Below are 21,946 nucleotides of genomic sequence, written 5' to 3' on the forward strand. Positions count from 1 at the left end.
CTATTCTACGGTTAGATGATATGCTTGATGAATTGAGTGGTTCCATAATATTTACTAAAATTGACTTGAGAAGTGGTTACCATCAAATTAGAATGAAAGCGGGAGATGAATGGAAAACTGCATTTAAAACTAAATTTGGGATGTATGAATGGTTAGTTATGCCTTTTGGTTTGACTAATGCCCCTAGTACTTTCATGAGATTAATGAACCATGTCCTGTGAGCTTTCATTGGAAAATTTGTTGTTGTCTACTTTGATGATATTATAATTTACAACAAGTCTGTTGGAGAGCATATGAAACACATTCGGCAAGTCTTGGATGAGCTTAGAAAGGAGAAATTATTTGTTAATCTTGAGAAGTGTAGTTTTTGCATAGACCATGTTGTGTTTCTTGGCTTTGTTGTATCAGGAAAGGGCATAGAAGTAAATGAATCAAAGGTGAAAGCCTTCAAGGATTGGCCAGCTCCTACGAATGTAAGTCAAGTAAGAAGTTTTCATGGCCTTGTTGGTTTTTATAGGAGATTTGTGAGAGATTTCAGTACCATCACTGCTCCTTTGAATGAATTGACAAAGAAAGGGGTTGATTTTAAATGGGGGAACTCACAAGAAACTGCTTTTCAAGAATTAAAGAAATGTTTGACTGAAGCACCATTACTTGTTCATCATAATTTCACTAAAACTTTTGAAGTAGAATGTGATGCTAGTGGAATTGGGATAGGAGGAGTTTTAATGCAACAAGGAAAACCAGAAGCATATTTTAGTGAAAAATTAGGAGGTGCCCAATTAAATTATTCTGTGTATGACAAAGAATTGTATGCTTTGGTGCGTGTACTTGAGACATGGCAGCACTACTTATGGCCGAAGGAGTTTGTTATTCATTCTGATCATGAAGCTTTGAAGTACTTGAAGGGACAAGCTAAGCTAAACCATCGCCATGCCAAGTGGGTTGAGTTCATCGAAACATTTCCATACATTGTGAAATATAAGAAAGGTAAGGACAATGTGGTTACTGATGCTTTGTCTCAAAAGAGTGTGTTGTTAAATCAGCTTGAGGTCAAGGTGTTGGGTCTCGAAAGTTTGAAAGGTTTGTATAATAATGATCCTGAATTTTTAGAACCGTATAATCATTGTAAAGATGGAAAAGGTTGGGAAAAATATCACATACATGATGGATTTCTGTTTAGAGCTAACAAGCTTTGTGTTCCAAATTCTTCTGTTAGATTGTTTTTGTTGCAGGAATCACATGGAGGTGGACTAACAGGTCATCTTGGACAGAAGAAAACATACAAACTGCTAGATGATCATTTCTATTGGCCTAAGATGAGGAGAGATGTCATCAGATTTGTGGAACGATTCATCACCTGTCACAAAGCTAAGTCAAAACTAAATCCTCATGGCTTATACACTCCCTTACCTGCTCCTAACATTCCTTGGGAAGACACAAGCATGGATTTTATTTTAGGGTTACCTAGAACTCAGAGAGGAAAGGATTATATATTCGTTGTGGTTGATAGATTTTCAAAGATGGCTCATTTTATCCCCTGCAACAAGAGCGATGATGCTTCACATGTTGCTAATTTATTTTTCAGGGAAATTGTGAGGCTACATGGGATGCCCAGGACCATTGTGTCTGATCGTGATGTCAAGTTCGTGAGCTATTTTTGGAAAACATTATGGGCTAAACTTGGAACCAAGCTCTTGTTCTCAACAACTTGTCACCCTCAAACTGACAGACAAACTGAGGTGGTGAATCATACATTGTCAATGTTGTTGCGAACCATGGTGAAAAAGAACTTGAAGATTTGGGAGGATTGCTTGCCACATGTGGAGTTTGCTTATAACAGGGCAATACACTCTACCACTAACTTGTGTCCTTTTGTAATCGTATATGGTTTCAAACCTATTGCTCCGATTGATTTGTTGCCCCTTCCATTGCAGGAGAGAATCAACATGGAAGCTTCCAAGCGTGCTGCATATGTAAAGAAGATACATGAGAAGACCAAGGAAGCAATCGAACTAAGTGCTACAAGTATGAACAAACATAGGAAGAAAGTGTTATTTGAACCAAGGACTTGGTGTGGATACATTTGCGCAAGGATCACTTCCCTAATAAGCCAAATCCAAATTGTTGCCTCGAGGAGATGGACCATTTTGTGTTCTTGCAAAGATCAATGATAATGCATACAAGATAGATCTTCTAGCAAGCTATGGTGTGAGTACGACCTTCAATGTTGTTGACTTATCGCCATTCATAAGAGAAGACACTTTAGAGTCGAGGACGACTCCTTTTCAAGAGGGGGAGGATGATATGACCACGTCATCAACCAACATGTTACAACCTCCAATTCAAGTAACACCAACTCAAGTATCACCTACATCGACACCAGCCTAAGCCTTTGGTGGCCCAATTACACGTAGTCAAGCAAAGAAGCTACAACAAGAGGTGAACACGCTACTTTATGAAGTTCAATTTAATATTAATGAGAATTATATACTGCCTAAGTCGTGCATGTTGTTGTTGCTCAGGTTCACTAAAGAGAATGGCAAGAACACACAAGATGATGACCACAGAGAAGAACCACACTTGAACCAGACCAGTCCTACAGAACAGTCGGAAAGAAATATTCATAACTTTTGATTTCCAGAGGCTATGAAGGTGAATGAGCACATTTTGGAAAGCTTGTCGAGTCTACTTTCCAATGATGCTAACATCGACCAGTTTGGACTTCTAACTAATGAAATCCAGCCAGCTTAGTACATACTGGTCAGATCTCTTGAAACTGACAGAACTATCAAGAAGAAAATATCATAACTTTTTATTCCCGAAGGCTATGGAGGTCAATGAGGAATTTTTGGAAAGCTTGTGAAATCTAGTTTCTAATGCTTCAAGGCCGACCAGATCTGACCAGTTTTAGTGCAGATCCGACTAGTTTTAGTGCAGACAGCTCAGAGGGTTAACAGTCTTCTTAGGACATGATATTGGTACAACTTCTCATATTAAACTGTACCATTCTACAATGTTTCATGGTGCATGCTATACATGGTGTGAAATCTTATCAAGTTAGCTTTCGAACGCAACCAACAACACGTCATTTGGATTTTTTAAGATAGAGTTATTGCCAAAACACTGAAGACCGCGGAGAAGACCAACAGCCACGCGGAAACTACTCAGAAACTCATTTCATGGAAGCTTGTTCACATAGCCTACCCTTTCTTTTCCTTTTCATGTTTATACCTATCTAGGAGGACTGTTCCTAGTATAAATATCCATGTACTCCTAAGCAAAAAAAAGAATTTTGATAATCAAAATACAGAACCCCCTTTGTTCAGTTGTGTGCTAACAAATATTGAGAGTGATCTCTACCCCTTTGCTCTTGTGATTTTCTTCGCGGGATTTACAGAAGCGGCGGCTTCATCCACTCCCAATTGGTGCTCCTACTCCCTTTGAGGTTTACCTTGATTGATTGTAGGTTGTGTTGGTTGGTTTCTTGAGAGTGTGGTTGGGCGAATCCTCGATTCAGGTTGTCGGTTAAAGACGGTGGTTTTCTTTGAGTTTTATTTGCCAGGTTGCACTAGTTATCGCTGCTTGCAGCAAGTTATCCTACTGTTCTTCAGCTAGTTATTTGGTGATTGATCCTACGTCGTGAAGATCGGGACCTCGCATCGTATCACATGGGTTGCCCATACCCGAGAACATATGTAAGATTGCATGGTAATATCAATCCCTAGTCACTTCCTAAAAATGAGCATATCACAAATTTGTAGATATATAACAGGTGTTAACATATGCAAAACATACGCAGCAAGCTAAAAACACAAGACAAATAAATAATAATCCACTGCATAAGTATTCTAAGTGTTCAAGTGTTAAACTCATGATTAAATAACCGGGTATACATATGCCCATGGGTTTGTGGGTTCGGGTGATATAATACCATGCCCGCACTGGCATACTCGATGGCATTGCTTTTTGCCCGTTAGCATGCCCATGGGTAAAAACTCATCGGGTTTTGGGTCTCGGGTACCAATTGCCATCTTTACTTGCAACATACGTCTAAAATAATTGAAACACTTGTAACATACATCTGAAACACTAGGAAAACAACGTTTGTCACCATTGCAAAATATATGCAACATCCATATAAAATAATTGTAGTGTATATATGAAACACCTGAAACACTTAACATACGCTTGTAGTCGTACATGCATGTATATGCAACATCCAGATCTACTTTTGCAACATCCAGATGAAACACTTGCAACATGGGTCTAAAACAGATGAAACAATTGGGACATACACTTGTGTCGGTGCGAAAAGTGACCAACAAGTAAATATTTGTAGTTTTGCCATACGTTGTGATCGGATGTGGCCTAGCACTCAATGACATAGGGTTTATACTGGTTCAGGCAACGTGCCTTACGTCCAGTTCTAGTTGGTCGGAGACTTTATTCCTAAGCCTAGGTGCTCGAAGTTTGCTATGGGGTTACAAACAAATAGGAATAAGAAGGGGGTGTCGAAGGTCCGGTCGGACTCTGAACCGAAGGGCCAAGAGTGATGGGAGCTCCAACGTGCGCTAAGTATCGAAATGTATACTCTATGTAGCCTTAGAGTTCTAGAGCTATGGAGTTGTTCGAGTACTCAGAATGTCTAAAGCTTAGCAGAGAGAGAATCAGAATCACCCTCCTTTTAGGAGAGAGCACATCCCGTTTATAGGTGAAGAGGGCGGCCTTACAAGTTAGGAGAGAGAAAGAGAGTGTGGGTGTTTCCTAGACTTGTTGCCCAAGTCGTCAGGTACAAGATAGTTTGTTGGCGCCCATAATACTATTGACGCCCAGATGCATGTGGCAGGCTCTATCATGCTCTTCTAGTATGGCAAATATCGGCGCCTACCATACTGTAGGACAAATGTCAGCGCCCACAACACTGTTCGTGTTCTGACATGTCTGTGTCGACACAGAATTTTGTCCCATGCTGAGGACACACGCAGCAAGTCAGAAGGGTCCACTCGATGGAGCAGATCCGCCTAGCTTCAGCATAGGGGTGGTCGATCCTACGCAATCCTCCTGAGGCATGCCAATCAATTTGACCCTGCAATTGACAAGGAGAGAAAGTTCATCAGTAATTAAGGGCAGAACTTGCCGGTGTTGCCAGATAGTTCCGAATGTACGGCTGTGAGAGCCGATATGGAAGGAAATCAGCTAAATAGTCGATCCTAGTATATTCATGAGAATAAGTCAGTTAGAGCTCATGGGGTCATGTAAAGAAGAATCGGTTATCATTCAGAATAAATATCATTTAAGCAAACATTAATCAATGGCAATAAGATATCAATGATGGTCGGTTTATACTAAGCCAATGATTACAAGTAACCGAACTCCTGTTTATGTAAAGAAACAATTCAACATCACTTAACCATTTAATAAAGATAAATCTAATAAACATGTTAGATCTCATCTATCACCATGACTAGTGGGGCATGAGGCAGAATCATGCAGGCCGTAGAAACAACAATAGACTCGATGACCCTAACTCGTTACTAATATCAGTGGGGCATGAGGCAGAATCATGCAGGCCATAATACAATAACAAGATCATGGGGCTAACATATCTTTCAACTTATCTTTACTTCAACGATCTCGTGATGTGAACTGTTCGTGAAAGCACTCGATATCGGCTAAACAGCTGATTTAGGCATAACGCACAGTTAAGGTCATGCCTTCTCAGGAATGGATCTACCAACTAACGATCCCCACTCCATGGTGCTAACAGTGGGGTGAGAGGCAGAATCCCACAGGCCATGATAACAGGCCATGGAACGGTTCTCGCTAACCAATAGATCTACTCAAGATCAAACATGCCTTAACCGCACACTATGCACGATTAAGATTGATATAAAACAGCCAATAAAAACATAACTCATCATTTAAGATGTAGATTAGATCAGTTTAAGATTAGCAAATGATGGGTTAAATAAGATATAAGGCCGATCCAGATCAATCTCAATCGGGTAGAGTGATATTGTTGTAATTAGATAAACAATGAAAGCAATAAGCAATATTGGTAACTTAATGAATCTACCAAAGACTGCCATTCAAAGGTAGAGCCGATAACTTGACCTTGATCTAATTCAAGCAGTAGGGTGTGAGGCAGAATCACATAGGCCATACTTGAATTAGACAAGAGTCTATAACTAGCCTATACCACAGTCGTAGTGGGGGTCGACCGGATCGATGCAGCCATATGAATAGAGGTATAAACCATGATGGTACTTACAGACAATCAGTGGAGGTCGACCGGATCGATGCAGCCATACTCGCTGAAGAACTCGCTGAGATCTACTCTACTCCAACTCCTAAGGGGTGGCCGGAGCCGAAAAAGTAATTTGACTTGTATTTGATTGATTGGTTCTTCCTTACAATAGCTGGGGTTTGATATTTATACCCAAAGCCTAGACATGAATCCTACTCGAGCATGATTTGTTACAATCTTTGGCAAATCCATCGAAGATGAAAACATTCCTAATTTAAGATAACTTGGACTCTAATCTTTCCCTTTTTGTAGAGTCCAACATGTTTTTGTCCTGGTATCAAGTGTAGCCTCTGTCGTTATCTGCTGGCGCTGTTTGAAGAAAGCCGATTCCTAGATTTTGCATCTGAATCAACTGTTTCTAGTCCACCCACAACTGATCCCTTGATGATACGATCCTGGGAGCTTCTAGGTCCCTGTGACTCTCCTTCCAATTTTTGGTGTAAATAGTCTGAAAGGTTGCAAAGCACCCTTCTAGCATGGCCTATCAGTACTATCCTATAGGTATGCAGGGTACGGTCCTCGGTATTGCGGTTGACTTGAGCGCCTTGCCTTATCTGCTCTGCCTGATTCTTGGGTCCTTATCGAGCGGGCGTCCCCGATCGGTTGTTCCCAGTCGGCTCTGACCGCGCTAGTCAGAGAAGAGCTATAAGCAGAGGTTCGATGTATTCCTGGTAGGAAAAGCGGGTCAGAGTCAGAAGCGAGCATTGCCCCCTCCTTGGCCAAGCCTTCTGATTGGAGACTGGATCGCTCTTCTGGCCTATTGTTAGGTATCTAGGCCAGCCCAGGAGTCATGTGCCATTGTATTGCCGTCTGCTGAGTCAAGATTTTGCTCGGAAGTGGGTCCATTGGGGACCCTGGGTTTATGAACCCGATAGGAGCCCTTGAGCCCTTTTGGGACTTTCTGTGAAGTCATGAAGGGGCTATTCATAGCAACGGATGGGTGTAAGATCATGAGTCACTGTTGGGCGTGACAGAATGCAGACCCATGCATCAGGCGTGGCCGAGGGGTCGGGCGTGATGGGGCGTGGACCCAGGCATCGGACCGATGAACCAACATGCTGATCAGCGGTCATACAGGGTGTAGGTAGCATAGTGACCATGCGTCCATCACTATGGGTCGATGTGAGTAACCTAGAACGTCATGTCGTAGAGATGGGTCGTGCTGAGACACGATCACTCCCTATACGATGTCAGAAATTTGAACCGTGGTTGTACTTTTTGGCCCATAGTGGTTGGTGGCGGTGCGAGCTTCCGTTAGGGACCATGTCTGAGGGATCAGGTGAAGCGGGGCTAGCCCTCAGACGTCGGGCAAGGTAGAGCCAGCCCCCAAATGTCGGCCGAGGTGGAGCCTACCCTCAGGGATCAGCCAAAGCGGAGCTAGCCCTCGGGGTCAGACGAGGCAGAGCCCAGCAAGGGACGTGACCTTAGTGGTGCTAGAAATAGCCTGGGGATTTTTTGACATTGTTTACACTAAAATTTGGAAGGAGAGTCACAAGGACCTAGAAGCTCCTAGGATCGTATCATCAAGGGATCAGTTGCGGGTAGATTAGAAACAGCTGATTCAGATGCAAAATCTAGGAATCAGCTTTCTTCGGACAGCGCCAGCAGATAACAACAGAGGCTACGTTCAACGCCCGGACAAAAACATGCTGGACTCTATAAAAAGAGAAAGGTTAGAGTCCAAGTTATCTTAAATTAGGAATGTTTTCATTGTTATGCCAAAATCTGTAACAAATCGTGCTCGAGTAGGATTCATGTTTAGGCTCTGGGTATAAATACCAAACCCTAGCTATTGTAAGAGACAACCAACCAATCAAATACAAGTCAATTTACCTTTTCGGCTCCAGCCACCCCTTAGGAGTAGGAGTAGAGTAGATCTCGGCGAGTTCTTCAGCGAGTACGGCTGCATCAATCTGGTCGACCTCCACTGCTTGTCTATAAGTACCATCATGGTTTATACCTCTGTTTGTATGGCTGCATCGATCTGGTCGGCCCCCACTATGACTAAACATGATCCCAGAGCCTAAACATGAATCCTACTCGAGCACGATTTGTTACAGATTTTGGCATAACAATGAAAACATTCCTAATTTAAGATAACTTGGACTCTAATCTTTCCCTTTTTGTAGAGTCCAGCATGTTTTCGTCCTGGCATCGAACGTAGCCTCTGTCGTTATCTGCTGGCGTTGTCCGAAGAAAGCTGATTCCTAGATTTCGCATCTGAATCAGCTGTTTCTAAATCCGCCCGCAACTGATCCCTTGATGATACGATCCTAGGAGCTTCTGGGTCCCTGTGACTCTCCTTCCAAATTTTGGTGTAAACACATGCCCCCCAATTTTGGGACAAAGAAATTTTGTTCCAAAATTACCATGTCCGTGCTCCCGATAGGCTCATAGCCACGGGCAAGGAATCTTGATCTGAGGTCTACTATTCATCGCCATTCATATCAACTCATGAACCCATGCTTCAAAACTTTTTTAGAACATTATTGCTTCATGGGCATTTTGGATTTATCCTTCCAAGCCGGCTATAAAAATGGCTATCCAACCTTGGTGAGAGCAAACTCAACAATTCAGCCATGTTCCACTTCTATCTGCCTCCTCGAGTGCTTGTGACTCCGCTGGACCCTCCATGGTCTATCCTTTTGTTATGATAATCTCGAGCGGTTAGAAGAATTCTTGTGCATGGGGTGATTGTGTCACTTATTCTAGCGTTTCGTTGAGCAAGAAGACCAGCCATCGCGGTTAGAAGAATTATTGTGATATCACATGAGTCTTCTCTCCATGCTCACAAAGCTGTTTTAGTGTTTTGTGAAGACTAGAATATATGGACACCTTCCCCTTGTTTGTTCCATCAAATGCCTATCGGGAAAGCCATAAGCTTCTTTCCAGCAGTCTCCCAGTCACCGAGGAATTAGCTGGGTATCTGCTAGGCAGGTGGCTCTTCCCTTTCTCTTGCACAATTTTATCAATGGGCCGATGTGACTTGGTTCACGATGACCCTCGGCCTTATGGGGATCCAGACTCCCTTCAATCCAAAGAAGCCTTGGTGGGTAGATCTCTAGTCAATGTAGATTCTTTGTATCCGTCCCACGATGCTTCGTAATTTGGGGAAATGATAAGTTTGAATTTGTTACCCTTCCGTTATCCGTCTCCTGAACTTCCAGAGTGTCGTTCCGCTTCTGTTTCTGATTCCAAACTCACACCCCTAGCAAAATCTATCTTCTCTCCTTCCTAGGCTATATAAACAGGCCTCAGCAGTCAATCCAAGGATAACTCACTTTGCCCCAAACCTTCTGCGCTCTTAGCATAGTTCCTATTTTCCCTTAGGTTAGAGATCATGGAGAATAGCAAGAGGTTTCCTGAGAAGGTCTTCATCGGATCTGCATCATCACGTCAGCGCCTTCATCATCAGGAGGGTATATCCCGCGATAACTCCGCTGCCTCGGGGAACAGGGCTGACTCCGTTCGGCCTTCAAAGCCTTCCTCATCGATGACTTGCCGCCAGCCCTCTTGCCATCAGATGAGGCAGATTGATAATGACGATCTGCTTGCCTCCATTGATCGACATGGCCAGAGTCTCGCTGAGTGTCTATCCCTCATAGAATCGGCCCTAGCTATGGTTCGATGTCAATCACCTCCTGTGGTCGATTTAGTGGAGGATAGGTTGGTCAAGGCTGAGGCTAGAATTGTAGGTGAGATACATGTCGTAACCCCTACTTCTTTTCAATTTTGTCTCTGAGATTCTGATCACCTCCCCTTTGAATCTTTTAGATCTATCTACTCAACTGGACAGCCTTCGATCAGCTATGGATCATGCGGTGGGATTTGTCAATGCCAGGGGTGTCGTTTCGGTGGTTTGTTTGCATGATATCCCAAACCGTGTTAGGGAGGTTGCTCTCCATGGTGTTCGTCATGGCGCTGCCACGACGTTGGCTGCTGCCCAAGCCTGTTCAGGCAAAAATCTTCAGCTTCTTCCCCATAGTTTCCCAGACGTAGCATACCCTGGGGAGCAGGAGCGCTTGGTCGAGGATTTCATGAGTGCCGCCATTTGGTAGCTTTTAATACCTTGGCCAATGACATAGTAGGCAAGGTTTTCCTCGGCCCATAGTTTGTAATAGGTGATATTTAGCAGATAATTTTCCTATCTTGGCACTATGCGCATTACTTTTGCTTAAGCTTGCTTTTTCAGCTAAAGAGCCGATTTGATATGGCCGATCTAGGCCCTTTAATTTAACCAAGTCTGAAAATACGACTTTTATTAAGAGAACCCTTCGATTTCTTATCCTCAGTCATCTGGTGCCGTATTTTCTTCAACACTAGTGAAGCGGCGCTTCGCCTCCTATTAATTGTGGTTGCCTTTTGCGCGTCCCGAGGCATCCGTCCCTTCGCTTCATGTCTTTAAATACCAGCCGATGTCTTTTGCCTTGAACACATCTCCATCCACAACTGTTCCTTTGCTCTTCTCCGCCTGCTGAAACCCTATAGCACTTTCACAAATCCAATCATTCTTCATGGTCGACGAAGATAACCGAGGCAAGCGCACGGCGGAGGAAATCCTAGAAGAGAATATGCCAATGAATCAGCGCCTCCAGCACATGAGGTGAGATTGGCATTTCTTGTTCATGATGATGACAGTCCTAATCCGCCTACAGGTTTGTTGTGAATGACAGTCTCCATCCTCTTCCCAGGGCCGGCGGGCCCTTTGACGCTGTATCTTCTATGTCGGCCTCGTTGTTGGATTCCTCCGACTCCTATAATGGAGACGATGCCGGCGCTACCTTCATGAGTGGAGGATGACCCAGAATCGTTATTCTGAGGCGACTTGGGAGAACGGCCAATTGGAGATTCGCCTTAGGGTTTCTCAGGCCACCCTTCATGTGGCTGAGGAGGAGGCCAGCGCCGTCCGAGCATGGCTGGCCGAATCCAATGCCATGGTGGTAGGTAAGATGAATCCCATGAAGGCTTTTGTTCTGACTTCCATTATCTTCATCTTGACTGTCTTCTTGTTCTCGTGATTATCAGCCTTGACAGCGTAGTTGGAATCTTTCCAACTGGTAGCGAACACGGCCGTAGATGTCGTCAATGCCTAGGGTTCCTCCATCAATGCTCGTCTCTAGGACATCCTGGTCCACGTTCGGGAGATTGCCCTCCATGGCGTTCATCATGGTGCGGCAGTGGCGCTAACCATGGCACAAGTCCAAATGGGGTACGAGCTTCACACCATGGAAATAGGTTTCCCAATGGGTGACGACCCTGAGGAGCATGAGGACCTACTTGAAGAATTCACTATTGCAGCGGATGCTATAGTAGACATCACATCCGCTTAGGATGTGAAGAATAAGATCTTTGATTAGTCTGTACTTAAGGCAATTTGATAAACAAAGACTCATGTTCTTTCATGAACATGCCTTAGTGCAATGCTCTTGTGTATGACTATGAATGTTTCTTGTTCTTTTGTCTTTCGCACTGTAGGCGATACATACCATATCGGCTATTACCATCTTTGAAGATGTTTACTTTTTGAACTAGAGGCGATACCCTCCTCGTCCTGGCTATTAGAGCCGAGAATGAATCGACTATCGAATGTTGCTCAGACGCTAGGATAACGTCCAGTAGAACTTTCAATATCAAAGAATAGACGAGTAATCAACCTAGGTCAAGCGCCCTATTAAGCGAAACATAACTTCTCTTAAGAAATCCATTAACTCTAAATCGCACTTATGCTTTAACTCAGCATTCACATACGTCGGCCTAAACCCATCTCCAAGACTTAATGCTCATTTTTCCTTCAATCCAACAGCCGACATGAAGTTGTGACTTTTCTACTAAAACAAACTCTCAGAGCCGATCACTTGCATCGGTTGTTGGCTTTCATTGCTGATTTTAATGAAGTTTCCTTCCCATGTCTTGCTAGAAAAAACACTCAAAATCTCCTAGTTCCCAAAAGACTGGATCGGCTGTTGCGATGCTTATGGACTCATCAGCAAGAACCAATTCGACATCATCTCCATGCCATTGAATCAAACACTGATGCATGGTCGACGGTATGCAGCAATTCACATGAATCCGATCATGACCGAGGAGTAAACTATATGATCCTTTTCCATCAATAACAAAGAACATGGTGAGCAGAGTTTTACTCCCGATTATTAGTTCGACGTTTATTGCCCCCCGAGTCTTGGATGTATTTCCTCCAAAGTCTCTAAGCATCATGTCGGTCTCAAGAAAATCTCTTGGTCCCTTGCCAAGCTTACAGAAAGTAGTGTATGGCATAAGATTGACAGAAGCACCTCCGTCCACCAACATCTTGTTCATCAGCTTCCCATCAACAAAACCTTTCATGTATAAAGCCTTTAAGTGCCGATGCTTGACTAGCTTATCAAATATTTCTTGCTGCATAACCATTAACTTGGCAACCATCTCTTCATACTCTGACTCATCGAAGTCTAAATAAACTTCCTGATCTGTTGGAGCTCTGAATTCTGATGGTAATAGAAAAGCCATTTGGATATTAGCCGTTGGTTGCTTTCTATTGGTTATTTGCTTGATACGCCATACTTGAGGTTTACTGGATATCTGAGCCGGTTCCAACTCTTTATTCCTTAGGCGCTGCACCCTCCTATTTTCTCTTCTCGTCAAATCTCCTGGGCACCACTGGCCTTCCTGCCACATGTATATTCTTTCAGTGCCTTCCTCTTCATGATCAGCCCAGTTCTGTCCAATGACTCTTTTTCCCAACCGATCATGAACACTTTTGTTTTTTAAGTGCCGATCCATGTTGTTATAATGATATGCATCTTGAGCATGGATAGACTGGTGGTTGGTTCGAGATTACCTATACTCCTGATATTGATTGCTACATTCTAGATAGTCGTGTCTGGTAGGCAACTTCAAACCTTCATTCTAGCAATGTCTAAAGAAGGGACAATTCTAATATAATTCAGCTTGTTTCCTTTCATCCCTTTCTTCTTCCAGTTGACACTGGTATTTTCGATCCTCTAACCATCGCTGATAATCCTTTTCTTTCTGCCGCTGTCACTTATTCAACAAGATTTGAGATGTGACCCATGGTTTTGATATCTCTGCTTTCGACGTCTTCCCCTGCTCGTATCGACTCTTTTGTTCGGCATGACGTCTTCTAATCTCTCTGTATTCATCGGCCAATACTTTCATTTTGGGATCTACTGTTCCAGCTTCTCTCGATTTGGTCGATGTTAGGACCTTGGTTTTTCCTTTGAATAGCCTAGCATCAACCATGTTCTAATCTCCTGGGAAAGGATTATCATCGACTTTCATCTTTCGAGGTGTATCGAATTTGAGCCTCCCTTGCTGAATAGCTCTCTGTATATATTGCCTGAAGATTCTGCATTCATTAGTGGAATGAGAAGTAGCGTTATGAAATTTGCAAAACTTCTTGTTCTTCAACTGATCAGGGGGCAACATGACATGACCATCGAGCAACTTGATCTACCCTTTCTCAAACAAGAAATTGAAGAGGTTGTCCAATTTGGTAACGTTAAAGTCATAACTCTCCTCAACTCCTCTTCCCCAAGGATTTGGGACCATCACTGTCTTCTTGCCCCAATTCCAATCAGCTGCAGCAACCTCTTCTTCTTCATCTTCATAGCCGCCATTGACTGAATATGGATCGTAAGTTTTGGCCACTGAAGTACTCTTCTAGAATCGGGTATCTCTGCGTATGCTCTGAAATTGGCTATTAAGTGCTACCACTCATTGAGCCAATTAACCCAAGTTGTCAAATTCCTATCCCTGCAGTTTCTCTTTCCACATCGGTAGCATTTCTTGGATAGCTAAAGTAGCTAACAGATCATCGGCCAAGCTCAACGAGAAACACAAATTTTTAGTCTCTCAGAATCTCTGAAGAAACTCAGTACCTAATTCATTAGTCCTCTGTCTCAAGGTTGTCAAATCGGTTATTTTCTTCTCTCCAGTCCCGGTGTAAAAATATGTATGAAACTTCTTCTCTAGGTCAGCCCAATTGGCAATGGAGTTGACTGGTAGTGACGAGAACCAAGTGAAGGCCAGCCCTGACAGGGACAAGGAGAAGAAACGAACTCAATGGGCATCCTCAACTGATGCTTCGCCCAATTGTGTAAGATACCGACTGACATGCTCTATCGTGCTTATACCGTCTTGACTAGTGAACTTGGTGAATTTCGGGAGCCTGTAATTTGTAGGGAGAGCGACCAAATCATACCACTCTAGATATGTGCGTTTGTACGAAAAGGTCAGCCCTTTTGGCTTTAGGCTGAACTGATTCTTCATCATCTCGGTCACCTTTAGCAGCAACTCGTCAGCTTGCGGATTTGGATTTCTCGGTACTTGCTGACCCATCTGTGGATTGAAATCCCACATGCCTTGATATCCTAGATTTGGTATCATGTGGAGGGTGTTATAATCTGTGCCATAATGATAGCCTTGTGGAATCTCAATTTGTTGGGTCCTTTGCTGGCTTGCTGTTTGAAGTCTCTGATTATAGACATAAGGATCCATATCTCAACGGATCCTCTGAACGGATGGTGCTATCTTCTAAGCTGATGACGGTATGTGGCCTAATGTGCCAAAATTGATCATCTGGTTTTGCCTTTTTCTCGCCGGCTGTTGCACATGCTGTATAGGTGGTCCAGAACTGTACTGTGTTTGATTCGCAGTAGTTCCTTGAGTTTGTTTAGGTGAACCTTGAAGTGCCTGGATTTCACCATTACCAACTGGTGCTGCTTCTTGATGGCTGGTGCCAACTTGATTAGTCCCTTGGGTCAATGGATCTATAATGTTATAACAAGTCAATCAAACCTGACTATCTGGAATTCTATGAATCGTCTCTTTCATGGCGTTGTGAAATGCATCAACGAAAGCTTCATTGCGGCTTGATAGGGCATCACGAACAGACTTGTCTATGGCTTCCGCAAAGAAACGCATGTCTTCAGCTTCAACTATATCTGTCTGTCCGTGTAGTAAAACTCTTGGTAGTGGAAATTTCCAAATAACTATGTTGTCATGTGTTTTGGTGTAAGACAACAAACACTTCTTCTAAAATTCTTCCGTAGCTTTGTTGATGGTATCCCTATCTTCATCAGGTAGGTCTTCATAATGTACCATATGGATATTGTCATTGTTGTGAACTGCCATGACGATTGTGGTGTCCCACTGGGCGTGCCAGAAACGTGTGTCGACACAGAATTTTGTCCCGTGCCGAGGACACACGCAGCAAGCTGGAAGGGTCCGCTCAATGGAGCAAATCCGCCTAGCTTCAGCGCAGAGGTGGTCGATCCTATGCAATCCTCTCGAGGCATGCCAGTCAATTTGACCCTGCAATTGACAAGGAGAGAAAGTTCATCAACAATTAAGGGCGGAACTTGCCGGTGTTGCCAGATAGTTCTGAATGTACGGCTATGAGAGCCGATCCTAGTATATTCATGAGAATAAGTCAGTTAGAGCTCATGAGGTCGTGTGAAGAAGAATTGGTTATCATTCAGAATAAATATCATTTAAGCAAACATTAATCAATGGCAATAAGATATCGATGATGGTCGGTTTATACTGAGCCAATGATTACAAGTAACCGAACTCCTGTTTATGTAAAGAAACAATTCAACATCACTTAACCATTTAATAAAGATAAATCTAATGAACATGTTAGATCTCATCTATCACCATGACCAGTGGGGCATGAGACAGAATCATGCAGGCCATAGAAGCAACAATAGACTCGACGACCCTAACTCATTACTAATATTAGTAGGGCATGAGGCAGAATGATGCAGGCTGTAATACAATAACAAGATCATGGGGCTAACACATCTTTCAACTTATCTTTACTTCAACGATCTCGTGATGTGAACTGTTCGTGAAAGCACTCGATATCGGCTAAACAGCCGATTCAGGCATAGCGCACAGTTAAGGTCATGCCTTCTCAGGAACAGATCTACCAACTAACGATCCCCACTCTATGGTGCTAACAGTGGGGTGAGAGGCAGAATCCCACAGGCCATGATAACGGGCCATGGAACGATTCTCGTTAACCAATAGATCTACTCAAGATCGAACATGCCTTAACTGCACACTATGCACGATTAAGATTGATATAAAACAACCAATAAAAACATAACTCATCGTTTAAGATGTAGATTAGATCAGTTTAAGATTAGCAAACGATGGATTAAATAAGATATAAGGCCGATCCAGATCAATCTCAATCGGGCAGAGTGATATTGTTGTAATTAGATAAACAATAAAAACAATAAGCAATATTGGTAACTTAATGAATCTACCAAAGACTACCATTCAAAGGTAGAGCCTATAACTTGACCTTGATCTAATTCAAGCAGTGGGGTGTGAGGTAGAATCACACATGCCATACTTGAATTAGACAAGAGTCTATAACTAGCCTATACCACAGTCACAGTGGGGGTCGACCGGATCGATGCAGCCATACGAATAGAGGTATAAACTATGACGGTACTTACAGACAAGCAGTGGAGGTCGACCAGATCGATGCAGCTGTACTCACTGAAGAACTCACCGAGATCTACTCTACTCCTACTCCTAAGGGGTGGCTGGAGCTAAAAAAGTAAATTGACTTGTATTTGATTGATTGGTTCTTCCTTACAATAGCCGGGGTTTGATATTTATACCCGGAGCCTAGACATAAATCCTACTCGAGCACAATTTGTTACAATCTTTGGCAAATCCATCGAAGATGAAAACATTCCTAATTTAAGATAACTTGGACTCTAATCTTTCCCTTTTTGTAGAGTCCAACATGTTTTCATCCTGGCGTCGAGTGTAGCCTCTGTCGTTATCTGCTGGCGCTATCCGAAGAAAGCTGATTCCAAGATTTCACATCTGAATCAGCTATTTCTAATCCTCCCACAACTGATCCCATGATGATACGTTCCTAGGAGCTTCTGGGTCCCTATGACTCTCCTTCCAAATTTTGGTGTAAACAGTCTGAAAGGTTGCAAAGCACCCTTCTGGCATGGCCTATCAATACTGTCCTATAGGTGAACAGGACGGTCCTCGGTATTGCGGTTGACTTGAGTTCCTTGCCTTATTTGCTTCGCCTAATTCTTGGGTCCTTACCGAGCGGGCGTTCCCGGTCGGTTGTTCCCAGTCGACTCCAAACATGCTAGTCGATAAAGAGCTTTAAGTAGAGGTTCGATGTATTCCTGGTAGGAAAAGTGGGTCGGAGTCGGAAGTGAGCGTCGTCCCCGCCTTGGCCAAGCCTTTCGATCGGAGACTAGATCGCTCTTCTGGCCTGTTGTTAGGTATTTGGGCCAGCCCAGGAGTCGCGCGTCGTTGTATTGCCGTCTGCTGAGTTAAGATTTTACTAGGAAGCGGGCCCATCTGGGATCCTGGGTTTATGAAGTCATGAAGGGGCTATTCATAGCAACAGATGGGTGTAAGATCATGAGTCGTGGTTGGGCGCGATGGAATGTGGACCCATGCATCGGGCGTGGCCGAGGGGTCGGGCGCGATGGGGCGTGGACCTAGGCATTGGACCAATGAACCAGCATGCTGATCAGTGGTCGTACAGGGTGTAGGTAGCATAGTGACCATGCGTCCATCACTATGGGTCGATGTGAGTCCCCTAGAACATCATGTCATAGAGACGGGTCATGCTGAGACACAATCGCTCCCTATACGATGTTAGAAGTTTGACCCATGCTTGTACTTTCTGGCCTATAGTGGTTGGCGGCGGTGCGAGCTTCCATTAGGGACCATGTCTAAGGGATCAGGTGAAGCCAGGCTAGCCCTCAGACATTGGGCAAGGTGGAGCCAGCCCCCAAATGTCGGCCGAGGTGGAGCCTACCCTCAGGGGTCAGCCAAAGCAGAGCCAGCCCTCGAGGTCAGATGAGGAGGAGCCCAGTAAGGGACGTGGCCTTGGTGGTCCTAGAAATAGCCTAGGGATTTTTTGACTTTGTTTACACCAAAATTTGGAAGGAGAGTCACAAGGACCCAGAAGCTCCTAGGATCGTATCATCAAGGGATCAGTTGCGGGCGAATTAGAAATATCTGATTCAGATGCAAAATCTAGGAATCAGCTTTCTTCGGACAGCGCCAGTAGATAACGACAGAGGCTACGTTCGATGCTAGGATGAAAACATGCTGGACTCTACAAAAAGGGAAAGGTTAGAGTCCAAGTTATCTTAAATTAGGAATGTTTTCATTGTTATGCCAATATCTATAACAAATCATGCTCGAGTAGGATTCATATTTAGGCTCTGGGTATAAATACCAAACCCCAGCTATTGTAAGAGACAACCAACCAATCAAATACAGGTCAATTTACTTTTTCAGCTCTGGCCACCCCTTAGGAGTAGGAGTAGAGTAGATCTCGATGAGTTCTTCAGCGAGTATGGCTGCATCGATCCGGTCGACCTCCACTGCTTGTCTGTAAGTACCATCATGGTTTATACCTCTGTTCATATGGCTGCATCGATCCGGTCAACCCCCACTACGACTCTAGTATATGCTAGTTATCGACTCTTGTCTAATTCAAGTATGGCCTGTGTGATTCTGCCTCACACCCCACTGCCTTAATTAGATCAAGGTCAAGTTATCGGCTCTACCTTTGAATGACAGTCTTTGGTAGATTCATTAAGTTACCGATATTGCTTGTTGCTTTCATTGTTTATCCAATTACAGCAATATCACTCTACCCGATTGAGATTGATCTGGATCGGCCTTATATCTTATTTAACCCATCGTTTGCTAATCTTAAATTGATCTAATCTACATCTTAAATGATGAGTTATGTTTTTATTGGTTGTTTTATATCAATCTTAATCGTGCATAGTATGCGGTTAAGGCATGTTCGATCTTGAGTAGATCTATTGGTTAGCGAGAACCGTTCCATGGCCCATTATCATGGCCTATGGGATTCTGCCTCTCACCCCACTGTTAGCACCATGGAGTGGGGATCGTTAGTTGATAAATCCGTTTCTAAGAAGGCATGACCTTAACTATGCGCTATGCCTGAATCAACTGTTTAGCCGATATCGAGTGCTTTCACGAACAATTCACATCACGAGATCGTTGAAGTAAAGATAAGTTGAAAGATGTGTTAGCCCTATGATCTTGTTTTTTTATTACGGCCTGCATAATTCTGCCTCACGCCCCACTAATATTAGTAATGAGTTAGGGTCATCGAGTCTATTCTTGTTTCTACGGCCTGCATGATTCTACCTCATGCCCCACTGGTCATGGTGATAGATGAGATCTAACATGTTCATTAGATTTATCTTTATTAAATGGTTAAGTGATGTTGAATTGTTTCTTTACATAAACAGGAGTTTGGTTACTTGTAATCATTGGCTCGGTATAAACCGACCATCATCGATATCTTATGGCCATTGATTAATGTTTGCTTAAAAGATATTTATTCTGAATGATAGCGATTCTTCTTCACATGCCCCCATGAGCTCTAACTGACTTATTCTCATGAATATACTAGGATCGGCTATTTAGCCGATTTTCTTCCATATCGGCTCTCACAGCCGTACATTCAGAACTGTCTGGCAACACTGGCAAGTTTCACCCTTAATTACTTATGAACTTTCTCTCCTTGTCAATTGTAGGGTCAAATTGACTGGCACGCCTCGGGAGGATTGCGCAGGATCGACCACCCATGTGCTGAAGCTAGGCGGATCTACTCCATCGAGCGGACCCTTCTGGCTTGCTGCGTGTGTCCTCGGCATGGGACAAAATTCTGTGTCGACACATGTTTCTGGCACGCTTGGTGGGACACCACAATCGTCATGGCAGTTCACAACAACGACAACATCCTTATGGTACATTATGAACACCTACCTGATGAAGATAGGGATACCATCAACAAAGCTATGGGAGAATTTCAGAAGAAGTGTTTGTTGTCCTACACCAAAACACATGACAGCATAGTTATTCAAAAATTTCCACTACCAAGAGTTCTACTACACGGACAGACATATACAGTCGAAGCTGAAGAAAAGCGTTTCTTTATGGAAGCCATAGACAAGTTTGTTCGTGATGCTCTATCAAGCCACAATGAAGCTTTCGTTGACGCATTTCACAACACCATGAAAGAGGCGATTCATAGAATTCCAGTTAGTCAGGTTGGATCGACTTGTTACAACATTCTAGATCCATTGACCCAAGGGACTAATGAAGTTGGCACCAGCCATCAAGAAGCAACACCAGCTGGTAATGGTGAAATCCAGGCACTTCAAGGTTCACCTGAACAAACTCAAGGAACTGCTGCGAATCAGACACAGTACAGTTATGGACCACCAGTATAGCATGTGCAACAGCCAGTGGGAAAAAGTCAAAACTAGATGATCAATTTTGGCACATCAGGCCACATACCATCGTCGGCTCAGAAGATAGCACCATCCATTCAGAGGATCCGTAGAGATATGGATCCTTATGTCTATAATCAGAGACTTCAAGCAGCAAGCCGACAAAGGACCCAACAGATTGAGATTCCACAAGGCTATCATTATGGCACAGATTATAACACCCTCCACATGATACCAAATCTAGGATATCAAGGCACACGGGATTTCAATCCATAGATGGGTCAGCAAGTATCGAGAAATCCAAATCCGCAAGCTGACGAGTTGCTGCTGAAGGTGACCGAGATGATGATGAATCAGTTCGGCCTGAAGCCAAAAGGGCTAACGTTTTCGTACAAACGCCCATATCCAGAGTGGTATGATTTGGTCGCTCTCCCTACAAATTACAGGCTCCCGGAATTTGCCAAGTTCACTAGTCATGACGGTACAAGCACGATAGAACATGTCAATCGGTATCTTACACAATTGGGCGAAGCATCAGTTGAGGATGCCCATCGAGTTTGTTTCTTGTTTGAGAAAGGGTAGATCAAGTTGCCCGATGGTCATGTCATGTTGCCCCTGATCAGTTGAAGAACAAGAAGTTTTGCAAATTACATAACGCTACTTCTCATTCCACTAATGAATGCAGAATCTTTAGGCAGCATATACAGAGAGCTATTCAGTAAGGGAGGCTCAAATTCGATACACCTCGGAAGATGAGAGTCGATGATAATCCTTTCCTAGGAGATCAAAACATGGTTGATGCTGGGTTGTTCAAAGGAAAAACCAAGGTCCTAACATCGACCAAATCGAGAGAAGCTAGAACAGTCGATCCCGAAATGCAAGTATCGGCCGATGAATACAGAGAGATTAAAAGACGTCGTGTCGAACAAAAGAGCCGATACGAGCAGGGGAAGACGTCGAAAGCAGAGACATCAAAACCATGGGTCACATCTCAAATCTTGTTGAATAAGTGGTAGTGGCAGAAAGAAAAGGATTATCAGCGATGGTTAGAGGATCGAAAATACCAGCGTCAACTAGAAGAAGAAAGGGATGAAAGGAAACAAGTTGAATTACATTGGAATTGTCCCTTCTTTAGACATTGCTGGAATGAAGGTTTGAAGTTGCTTACTAGACACGACTATCTAGAATGTAGCAATCAATATCGGGAGTATAGGCAATTTCGAACCAACCACCGGTCTATCCATGCTCAAGATGCATATCATTATAACAACATGGATCGGCACTTAAAAAACAAAAGTGTTCATGATTGGTTGGGAAAAAGAGTCATTGGACA

The sequence above is a fragment of the Miscanthus floridulus genome, chromosome 4 (genome assembly GCF_019320115.1).
Source record: "Miscanthus floridulus cultivar M001 chromosome 4, ASM1932011v1, whole genome shotgun sequence".
In the NCBI taxonomy this organism is placed as follows: domain Eukaryota; kingdom Viridiplantae; phylum Streptophyta; class Magnoliopsida; order Poales; family Poaceae; genus Miscanthus; species Miscanthus floridulus.